Below are 11,855 nucleotides of genomic sequence, written 5' to 3' on the forward strand. Positions count from 1 at the left end.
GTTAAGTTAAATTACCAAAATTTCAGTCTAGCAATATTTATTTAGTCACTTATACTGATAATTTAAGTAGTTTGTGAAATGTAATGGATAGAGCAGATAACATATAGTATTCTATAAATAAAAAAGGTGAATTACCGATTGCGTTACATTAACATGGCTAACAGTGTATACAATTGGTCACGCAATCTCAAAAACAAGTTAGCGGCCGCACGAGATCTTATACACACAATTAATAACTCTTGTCTGCGAAGAATCTAATAATAAAATAATCTACTTCTTATTTTTTTTAATTTTTATTTATAGTAAAAATCGATCTGGTTGAAATTTGCGAAATGTAAAATAAAATTTTGAGAGTCACAGTTAATCCGTGTGACGAATCGTCTAAATGAAAAGATTTTCAATCACTCATTTTTTCGGGGTTAATTTAATTTTTGTTTTTTACGACACCGGTTTAATTTTGACCGTGAAAGTGACCGATAGAAACATAATGCGGACGGTTGTAGATCTGATGGGTTCCGATTGATCTCGCGGTTTAAATGCCATTTGCCGTTCCCGGTGGGATAGGAGATGTTTTATTACACTTTATGGACGGTCAGCTCCGGAGAAAAGACTCTCAACTGGCAAGTCATCTTCAGTGTTAAATATAAGTGTAAAAAATACTCGAACGAAGAACGCGTGTGGGTGTCATCCACACGCCAAAGAATTCACCTTTACCTGGTACGTGTTATTGCATTTTGGACTTTAGACGCGCTCGAGCGCCGGGCGTATCCACCACCGGGGTGTTATGTCCAGGCTATGTCTTCTTGGAGGTCGCTAATTGTATTTTAATCACCGTGTGATTCCTAATAATGCCGAGACTTTTTTATTCTTGGGTGCAGATGTTCTAAATATTGAAAAAAAAAAAATTTCGAAGTGAAAATTGTCTCAAAAATTTTACAGAAAAAATATAAATGTCTTATTTTTATTTTATTGATGAAATTTATGATTCAATTTTTTACGAAAATAATTATAATTTTTTTATAAAAATTATTGTAATTTTTTAATACTTTTAGAACTTCAATTTCAGCGGAAAAAAAATATTTATCCCTTTTTTCTTAACAAAACTTAATTTTTTATACCAAAAATAAAATATTCAAACATTAAAAAATCCAACTCACATTTAAATGAAGAAAAAAAAAAACAAGGGTAAAAATACCACAATAAAAATATTTAATAATAAAGAAATTATTTTTATTTAAGGGTGTTATTTATAAATCACCTTCCCAAGAAAAAAAAAACAGTAACTAAGTACACAGAAATAAAAAAAAAGATATAAATATTTAAAATAGGGGAGGCGTGTAAGGGAATAGTAGAGCTCTAGACTCACCACAAGCTACCCTTTTCCCTTCTCGCTAACAATTAACTCAACAAAAAATTTCAGCACAAAGAAAACATGACTTTCAATAACAATAATTATATTTCTGAAGAAAATAAATTTATGAAAAATAAAATAAGTGCCTGGTGGATTTTAATTAGAGATTTTTAATTCGAAGAATGTCATTGAAAATAAATATACTGATATGAAACCTCTAGGCTATACTTATTGTTAGAGCTCTTTGTATTAATAATTATATCTGTAAATGCAAATATAGTTTGCATTAGTGGATAGTTTCATCTAAAGCCGTACACAAAAATAAAGAAAAGAAGCGTATAAATAAAATTAGTTGAGTTATCGACTGAATGTGTAATAGACACCGTTCGATATGTAACGCTCTAATATATCTGCAAGCTGCTCGCTCGCCTAATAATTCAGCAGCTGAAACTACCAGTAATAGCGTAAGTATACACCTAGGTCTAGCCAAGTATATGCAGCAACAAAGATACACTTTTTCACCGTAATCCTATTATCTATTTTATATTATTTTTATTCCCAATATTTTTATATATTTTTATTATTCCAATAAAAATCTCACGCGGTAAACTTTATCATTTCGAGAAATGCTAAACCCTTTATTACTCTTTTTCCTTACACTGTATTTTGCTTAACTCACTCCTCACTTCCTATTCATAGATGTATCTATATCTATCAATGTATAATTTAATATCAATGTCGATATGAGTACTTTCTCACCGGTAAAAATGTTAAAATGAAACAAACCTCGTAATATGTGATACAATATTGCAATAGTAACGATACTATCAACTTATCGGCTCAAAATAAATTGTACGGTACAAGCTCGAATTATTGATACTATAAAAAAAAATACACTTTTTTTCTGGATTGTATTTCAAGTTATATAATTTTTTGGTTTAATTATTGGTTGATTAATTAATTGCTTTTAAATTTTATTAAACTTGAGGTGGCCATCTAAAAGCATTGATTTATAATTTTACAGATTATGGGCCCAGTAACATAAAAATTTTTGTTTTGTTTTTGAATAGGAAATAATGTAAATTTTAAAAATAATATCACATATTACTAATAATAAAACCATCAATTTTATATAAAAAAATTTGGAAAACGGTTGACCCTAAAGACCATCCCTGCAACTTTAACCTCCAACCCGCTAAGTTCAGTTATTTATTAAGCTCTTCGAGTTCAAAAATGTATTGTCATATTTTGAGCTCTCCAAGCTCAAAAATAAGCTGTTTGATACTTTTGAGCTCTTCGAGCCCAAAAGTCTAATAAAAGTTTGATGAAAAACGATTTTTTTTCATTTTCAAACTGCTATAACTTTTAATTTAGTAAACCGATTTTCACGCGGTTTGCAGCAATCGATCCAGTTTTTTAAGTACTATAAACAATATGTTAACATAAATTGATCAGATGTAAAATTTTAGAGTTTTTTGTTAAAAAATTCAATTTTTTTTATTTCTTTCGTTCACGATATCTCCCGAACGAGTAAACCGATTTGGATGCGGTTGGCGGTGATCGACGTCGTTTTTGAAGGTTGAGAGCTGATTAATTTTTGGAATCGATCGGTAAAGGCGTTTAAAAGTTATTCCAAAAAAACCACTTTGAAAAAAAATTTTTTTTTTGCAGTTTTTTTGTCCGAATCGTTTCAAATTTTCAGAAAATCTAAGTTTGGTGGAACCTAATCGAATGCCACCAGCCGCGTTTCGATCGGTCGAGCCGTTCAAAAGTTATAAGAAGGTCACATACTTACACACACACATACATACAGAGATAGTGACACCCTCTCGGGAACCTTCGAAATGGCTTCTTAGGACCTTAAAACATCGAGATCTGTTGAAAACTCGATTTTTGCAAAACGGGGTAAAACCAATAACTTCTCGATTTTGGAAAATTTTTTATTTTCTTAGCAGGAAGTTAAAAATTTTAAGTAAAATAATGGATGAATTTTTGATCTTATAAAAATCGGACTAAAATTTTTATTAGATTCACTTTTTGAATGTTAATTTTCTGATAAATATTAATTTATTTATAAATTTTTATAATCTAGTGGCATTGATTTATCATATAACAGGTTATGGGCCCAGTTAAAAATTTCAAAATACATTTTGAAATTTATTATTGAATTTTCGTATCTCTGGCAATGAAATAGACATAAAAATAAAATCAAGTGTCAATAATTGGTGGTTTTATCCGAGTGCGAATAATACAATGCCGTAAGTGCGCAAGTGTGAAATATATGCAAGTTCATATATAGATGTAGGTAGATATAATAGTAGTACGAGCATAAATGTTAAATGAATAATTCGCTGTAGTAAGTAGTGAGTAGTGAGTTTAGTTGGTACGTCCTCTGGATATAATAGGAGTGGAGAAAACTATAAGAAGGCACTGATAATACTTGCTCACACATATTGTTGAACAACAAGTTGCTCTTTCTTAAACTCTTGGTATCCCTCTTTCTCCCTCCATCTTTGCGAGTTATATACTTATTCTCATTGGCAGCAGAGTATATATATAACAACTAAAACTCCTCTCGGTACAGCAAGGAGGGCTCATCGAGTCTACTCATCGCATCCCAGCACGGTAACCAGAGTTACTTATACTTTGAGCCTTGTTATGATACCAGCCGCTCTTTGGTACCAAGTCTTCTTCGTCTTTTATTATTTTTACTTTTATTATTTTCTTACTCTTTTCTGAGTGTACAAGCGCGAACGCCGCACATCGTAATGCCATGAATAATCCGCTGGGTACCAATTTGTCGGCAGTACTCTCTGAGAGTACATATTCTTGTATATGTTGTGTATGTTTGTATCGAGGAGTGTTACCAACACAAACGCCTCAATACTTTCGAGAATCGGAATAACCTCAAGGCGTCAATAACCGCTTTCCCGGAATTACACTCAACTTCTGCAGCTTTGTTCATTAAAAACAATGTATTGCTGGGTTATTTTGTTTATATACCGGCTAATTAGTATCCGGATACTTCAATTGAGGATTAGTTTCTAATTTACAATAGGAAGATTTTTTATATCATTGATCTTTTGAGCAGTGAAAATTATTTGTTTGAATTTCAGATTAAATATGGGAGATATCGAAAAATGATAAGGAAGCTATTTTATAGGGAATTTAATTTTCTGTAAAAAAGTTTCTTATCAATTTTATCGTATCTTTCATTTTTAGGCTAAATTCAAGGTTTATTCAAAAGAGAATTTGAACAATATAATATTTTCAGTTTGGAATCAAAATTCTGGGTGAAATATCAAAAATATCAAAAAATTATAAGAAATCTCTCTTGTAAGAAATTAAATTTTTCTTAAAAAAAAATTTTTTATCAATTTTATCATATCTCCTGTTTTTTAAGCAGAATTCGATTTTTAAGACATGAGAAAATTATTTTCGGAGTAAATTTAAACAATAAAATATTTCAAAAGCTTGCACAATAAAAAATGTTGCGTCAATGCGTCAAAAAATTTTTATGTTAAATATTTAACACAAAAATTTTTTGACACAATGACGCAAAATTTTTTACTGTATGGAATTAAAATTTTGAGTAAAACATTAAAGTTTTAAAAATTTAGTATCTGTTTATCATGAATCTTTATTTTAACAAAAAATTTTTCCATTGCGTATGATCACAAGAATTGAAGATAAGACGGAATAAATTCTGGTTGAGCCGAGAATAGCTCAGGATAATGGACAAGTTTGCATCGATATTATGACATGATAATGGCATTTAGAGTGAGGAGCGAATGAGAGTGAGAGGGAGAGAAGATTGAGGATGAAATGAAAGTAATAAAAAATTTAAAGGTATGAGGAGTGAGGAGTAAAGTATGTTGTGTGTTGCCTTGAGTGAGATGAAGAGGGAAGACCGGGAGATTACCAGGTCTGAGTGTGATGGTGTTGTTGCCTTAGTGTCTGGTCATCAACACCTGAGTCGGAGGAGATGGCGGTGGAGGTGAGGTGAGGAGAGACGAGTCTTTTCCCTTTTACTTCTTGGCGTTTGTTCTCACCCCATCCCTATCGCCATTTCCCTTCGCCCCTGGCCGCCTTACTGTACATATACCTACCTGAACATATCCCCAAGGCATCGGCAACCAGCTTCCCGTAGCTCACAACGCAATATTTGTAAATATGTGTGTGCCCTATACCTAACACCAAGAGTGCCTATAACTAACACGGGCTAGCCTTGGCTGATGGATGGAATTCCTCGGCAGGGATATGCCGCCGCAAAACCGAACCAGAAAAAATTAGCTACATCAGACCGAATGGTTTAACGCTGGCTTTTGTGTGCTGACTTGCTTCGAGACACTACTCACTGTTGTGTTATTGTGGTCTCATCTTCCTCATCTCCCTCATCTCCCTCATCTCCCTCATCTCCCTCATCTCCCTCATCTGCTTCTTCTCACTCAAATCACAGACAAATTATCCTTACTAATAAAATAAATATGTAGAAATAATTATTTATGGTATTTTATAGGACTGTCATGATAATTTTAGATTTCTGATGCTTCCAATTGAGGATTAGATTCAGGTTACATTATTCTACTTACAAATAAATTTTTATAAAATTCGACAATGATTTTTTAAAAATGAAATTAAAATTAAATTTTTGTAAAAATTAATAAATATTTAACAGTTCAAAAAGCTCAAAAAATTTTCTATTAGGTAATTTTTGAACTCTTAGAACTTAGAAAATTTCGATATTTTTTCAAGACGTAATGAGATTTTTATTTTCTTTAAAGAATTTAGTGGATAAATATAAAAGTTTTCCATAAAAAAATTTTTTTGAGTGTCTTCAAAACAGCTCAACCGATTGACTTAAAAATAATAAATCCTTTTAAATAATTTTTACTTAAAATTAAAAATTACAAAAACAACAAATGTTTCAAAATTTTGTTCTTACTAAAAGATTGATCTCATTTTTTTTTTTTTACAAAAATTTTAATAGCTTGATCAAATTTTGATCAATAAATTTTTTTAAAATACATAAAAATGAACCATTAATTCCTTAAGATAAATCTAAAATATTCAATTTCTCAGTAGCCTCCCAAAGTAATTAACATACTCTTCAGAAAAAAAAAAAAAAAAAAATAAATAAAAATAAAAATAAAAATAAAAAAAAAATAAAAGAATTACCTCAAGCAAATACTTGAGCTCTCTCCCTTCCTTCAATCAACAATACCCAGCAATTAATTTGATTACCAAAGTAAATAAGATGGACGTAAGAAATAATTAGCTTCCGTTGATCATACACGTACTTAATTTATTTAATAATTTTTTATATTAATTCTCGCGAGTACATAAAAATAGCTATGAGGAATAAAAGGCTTGTCGAGTGTGCCGAGTAATTTAGGTTCCTCGAAAAAGTAATGGGTTTTAGGGAGAAGAGAGGAGGCTCGGTTATATACATTCTGTTCCCCAATATAATATAAATACGAAGGAGCAAGAGTAAAAGACTCCCAGCATCCATATCTTTGGATAGGTGTTTGTGTGTACCGCGCACCTGTGGGCCACGAAAGAGCCACGCTGTCTGGTCTCGCTGCAGAATCCAAAGATAAAGAAGAGGAGAGAAGAAAACGAAAAGTGGATGAGGATGGGCTTCAAAGGAAGGATATCTGCAAAAGATCCTCCACTCCTCTCCTCTCCTATTCGGCTTACATTAGTTGGAGTAGACTACCCGGGCCCGGGGCTGCCGCTCTCTTATTTTCTCTTTTTATCTCTATCCCTTTACTCAAACTTTATTTGGCCGTACAAAAGTCAAGCGAGAAGAGAAGAATTCAGTGTTTTCTTCTCTCTCTTAAAAACTAAGAGGGTCTTGAGCGAACAAGAGGGAGAAAGAGTTTCGCGCGGTAGAACTCAAGACAACGCGGCACAAAGGCGGTCTCTATAAATCACTCGCGGATGCCGAGAGCCCTCCGCGGTCTTTTATATATAAATATATTTCCTCTTTTTTATGGTATAGATGGATCAAATATACAGATAGACATGCGTGTGTGGAGTGTAGTATATAGAGTTTTGGGACCTTTAACCCTTAGCACGCTATCGACTGGCTGCCGGGCTGGTCAATTTTCATCAGACACTTACGGAATTTAATTAACTTTATAATCCTTTTTAATATGTTTTACTAAACCCTTCGGCTCCGGACCGTTCACAGCTCCGGGTACCAACAATAACCGACTCTCTTTATGTCTAACTGGTTCATCTTGTACTAAATTTATCCATTTATTATTTATTGTTATCGTGCTTTTAGTGATTTAATTATTTCGATGGATTTCTTTAAACAAGAAAAGTATTAATTATGCAGATTTTGATTTTTAAAAGTTTTTATTTTTTTTCTTTTTCTAATAATATAATAAATATTCTTAATCCAACATTAAAAAATTTATTAAGGTGATTCTATTAAAGAAAAAATCTTGAATTGTTATTTTGAAGAATTTCATTGTCTTGAACGGAGTAGAAAAATTTTTGAACAAGTTTATTTAAATTAAAGAAAGCTCTGTTGATTTAAAAAATTTTCTAATTATTCTTGAAAATTTTTTACTTATTCAAAGAATAAATTTTTTGATTGAAAAATAAACTAGTGGATTGAAGTGGAAGATTGTTTATCCAAAAATTAAATTATTTTAAGGAAAAATTTAATTAATGTCTTGATTCAAAAATTTCTAGCCTGGAAATTTATTTTCTTAGTGAAGAAATTTTTTGAATATTATTTTTGAGCAAAAATGAAACTCAAAGAAATTAATTTTTAATAAAAATGATCGATGATTGATATGAAGATACCTAGATGTAGATACACATGTACAAATGGCGTCCGTGGATCCGTGAAGTTTCAATGTACCGGGTCGTTGCTTTCGACGTCGTATCCCCAGATCGAGAGCAGACGTCGTGCCCTCAACGTCAGCACGAAACAGAGATTTCTCTCTATACTATATCTTTGTCTGTGTTGTATCTGAGAGAGAGACGGGAACATTTTGTCTCATGACTTGATGCCCAGATCTGACTATGTTTCAGATTTACTGCTATGTGGAATGTGTAGTATAATGGATAGAGTTACGTCAGGACTCAGGACCCTCGTTGGAAACCGCGACAATCCAATATTCACGTTTGATTAACCGTGACATTTATCATGGATTAAATTTTATCGTTAACGTCAGAATTCACGAGCTTTAGCTTTATTTACCGTGTAAGCTCCTCGTTTAAGAGTTTATGCTTTATGTTCCTCGTGTCATTTAATTGGATTTATATATTTCTATACGTATACTTTGTTAACGTATTAAAGTTTGTGCTTGCATAGAAAAAATATTGTATTGTATAAAATAATAACTTTGAGATAGCAGACCGCAGTGCACAAGGCACGAGAGAATATTAGACACCAACAAATAATATAAGAATGATGAGTTTTGTGGTCGTCTGCTAAAGTGTCAGCAAAATCAGCTAGTTTCAGTGACTGACATTTCGCACTTACAGGAATATTGTTTAACAGATAAATATAAATATTAACTGAAAGATACTTCTTGTCGGTGAAGTAAAACCAGAGTTTTTTCTTTTTAAATAGATATCACAAAATATTTAAATATTTTATATTTATCTATTAAAAAAAAATTTTTTTTTAATTGCATTAATAATTTTTTTTCTAAATTTTTCATGTGAAATTTTTTTTATTTAATTTTGAGAGATATTTATTTCTTATAAGAAAAATTAATTTGATTCTCAAGAACGAATTATAAGCCGAAAAAAATATTTTTTAATAAAATTTTATTTAATTTTGAAATTTTTTTTATTTGATTGAATAATTAAAATTTTTTGAATCCAGTTCAGTTAATAATTTATTTAAAATCGTGTCAAAGTGTAGTTTTTTGTGACTTCAAATATTTACTAAAATATTGAAAAAATAATACACCCTTTTAATTTTTTCTCTAATAAAGACAAATCAATCTCAAAATTAAAGTTTATAAGTATCAAAAATTCGACTTCTAACCGACCGAAAAAATTTCAAAAATCTTATCGAGTTAATCTGCAAAAAAATGTCATAAAACTTGTTCGACTTCTGGAGATCATACATTACTTGACCTTCCGCGCTCAATATCCAGCAATAAAAAGACAAAACTCGAATTTCAATCTGACGATAAATTATAATTATAATATTAAGAATAATAATATGTTAGCATAGCTGATTGTGTGCATAACTGACACTGAAAAGTAGAATTGACACTAATCGCATTAAGTATATAAGTAAGTCTCTATACGCATATAATTAATGTTATGGAAAATACACAAACTAAAAGCTCCATACAAATATATTACATTATAAGTGAAATGTTTACGGCGTTTACTTTGCCTCAACTCTAGATTATTTCTGTTTGTTTAAACAAACCGAGATTTTATCTTTCTAATTAAACTGTTTGCGATATTTAATACATATAAGCGTAATTAAACGTCGTAAGCTTTTATTAGTTAATAATTAACATACTTTTGAAAAGCCACAGCTTGTATATACACAGCAATTTCATTTCCCATACTATATTTTTACTTGGCAATTTACATAATAATAAATAATTAATTATTAATTAGTTTTATGGTTAAAAAGAAAAAAAAAAACTTGGAGTTTATTTAATTTAAAAAAAGCAATTTCCGATTTAAAAGTAGCGAGCATAACTAATTTTAAATACTAATACAATTTGCTCTTGTATAAATTAACAAATTACGAAAATGATTTTCCCATTATTAAAATAGAATTTGAGGAGATCGCAGTTATATACTTTATGCAGATAAGTAAGAAATTAAAATAAATTAACCGACGAACAATTTGCTAAATTTATCATAGGCGTACTCTACATGTAATGCAGGTTGTTATTATTGTAATGAAACAATTAAAATAGTTTCCCTCGGCGACTGCACTCTGGTTTATTAAAACATTGAAATGAGTATAACAATATTAAATATTAAATATTGTTATTTTATTTATTATGTAATATAGTATAAAATATAATTTATTGAAATGCGTATGCGGTGCTTGATAGTTAATGTTGATGCTCACATTAAATTTAAAATATAAATATATTCTTACATTTGTTCATTTCCTCGATTATTATGAGAGCGGCAGAAGCGCATAAGGCAGAGTTGTTGTCTTGCTCGATTAAATAACGCGTGAAAAAATATTAAACTAAAGAATCTTTTATACTTGGGCTTAACGATGCGTGCATCTTATTATTGTTTCCGTTATTGAAATTTCTGTAGAAAACAACGAGCTATTTATTATTCACGATATATCATCATAATTGGATTATATGTAATTTTTGTTGGGTATTATTCTCTGGGATATTATTTTCACTAGGTTTTTTCGTGGAATCCTTTTTTATTTAAAAATATATTTCTATGCTTTATTTTTTTAGCATATAATTAACTTGAAAAAAATTCTTTTGTTTTAAATTTTTTTAAACAGTACGAGAAAAATTTTTTTTCATTTGAAAATAAGAAAATTTTCTTTTTTTAAAGGAATGAGTTTTTTTTTAATTCTTCTTTGAATAATTCTATAAAATCATTAAGAATAATTAAAATTTTTTTTCAAATGAATTTTCTAAGTTTAACTTAAATTTAGATTATTTTTTTTCAATTAATTACCTTATAAATTGATTAAAATATTAGAAATTTATCGATCACCAATACTCTTGAAAAATTTTTTCATTGGTTTAAAAATTGTCTAATGAATTTGTACTTTTTGCGAATATTTGAGACAATAATTTTTTTTCTCCAAAAAATTAAAAAAATTTTCTTTAAAAATTTTTCCGTTTGATATCAAGTTAAAATACAAGAAAAAAGAATTTCTTTTGAAATTTAAAGCTTTCAGATGCAATTTACGAAAAAAATGAAGTTATTGCAAGAAAAACCAAAAACAGTTGAATTTTTTCGCGATTTTTTTAATTTTTAATCTCCTCTTATTCGTGATCTACTTGATTGAGGGAAATAAATTAGCATGGAAATTGAAGATTATTAAATAAGCTTCAAGATGCAATTTACCAAGATATGAAAAGTTATTGCAAGGAAAACCAAAAAAAGTTGAATTTTTCAAAATTTTTTGAAATTTTGAATCAGCTCGTATTTCTAAAATAACCGACCGATTCAGCTCATCCTCGAACTTATCTTCGATAATTATCCGTAGAATATGGACGCTAAGTTTAATGAAGATCCGTTAAAAATTGAAAAAGTAAGAGTAGAGACAAGGCTGGTTATATCCTACATATAAACTTTTGAACCATATACATTTTCTCATTCAGATTGACGAGCTGAGTAAGAATATACAAAAATTTTTTGAAAATTCTGACATGACGACCGATGCAATAGTTAGATTTCTATGAAATCTACTAAAATTGAATAAAAACTTGATTTGATAAAAATTTTTTAAATTTATTAATCATCAAATCTCTTAAGAAACTTTTTATAATAAATTAAAAATTTTTCCCAA

The sequence above is a fragment of the Cotesia typhae genome, unplaced genomic scaffold, assembly GCF_013202065.1.
Source record: "Cotesia typhae breed Kobodo isofemale line unplaced genomic scaffold, CoteBio_Ctyphae contig_119, whole genome shotgun sequence".
NCBI classification, from domain to species: Eukaryota; Metazoa; Arthropoda; class Insecta; order Hymenoptera; family Braconidae; genus Cotesia; species Cotesia typhae.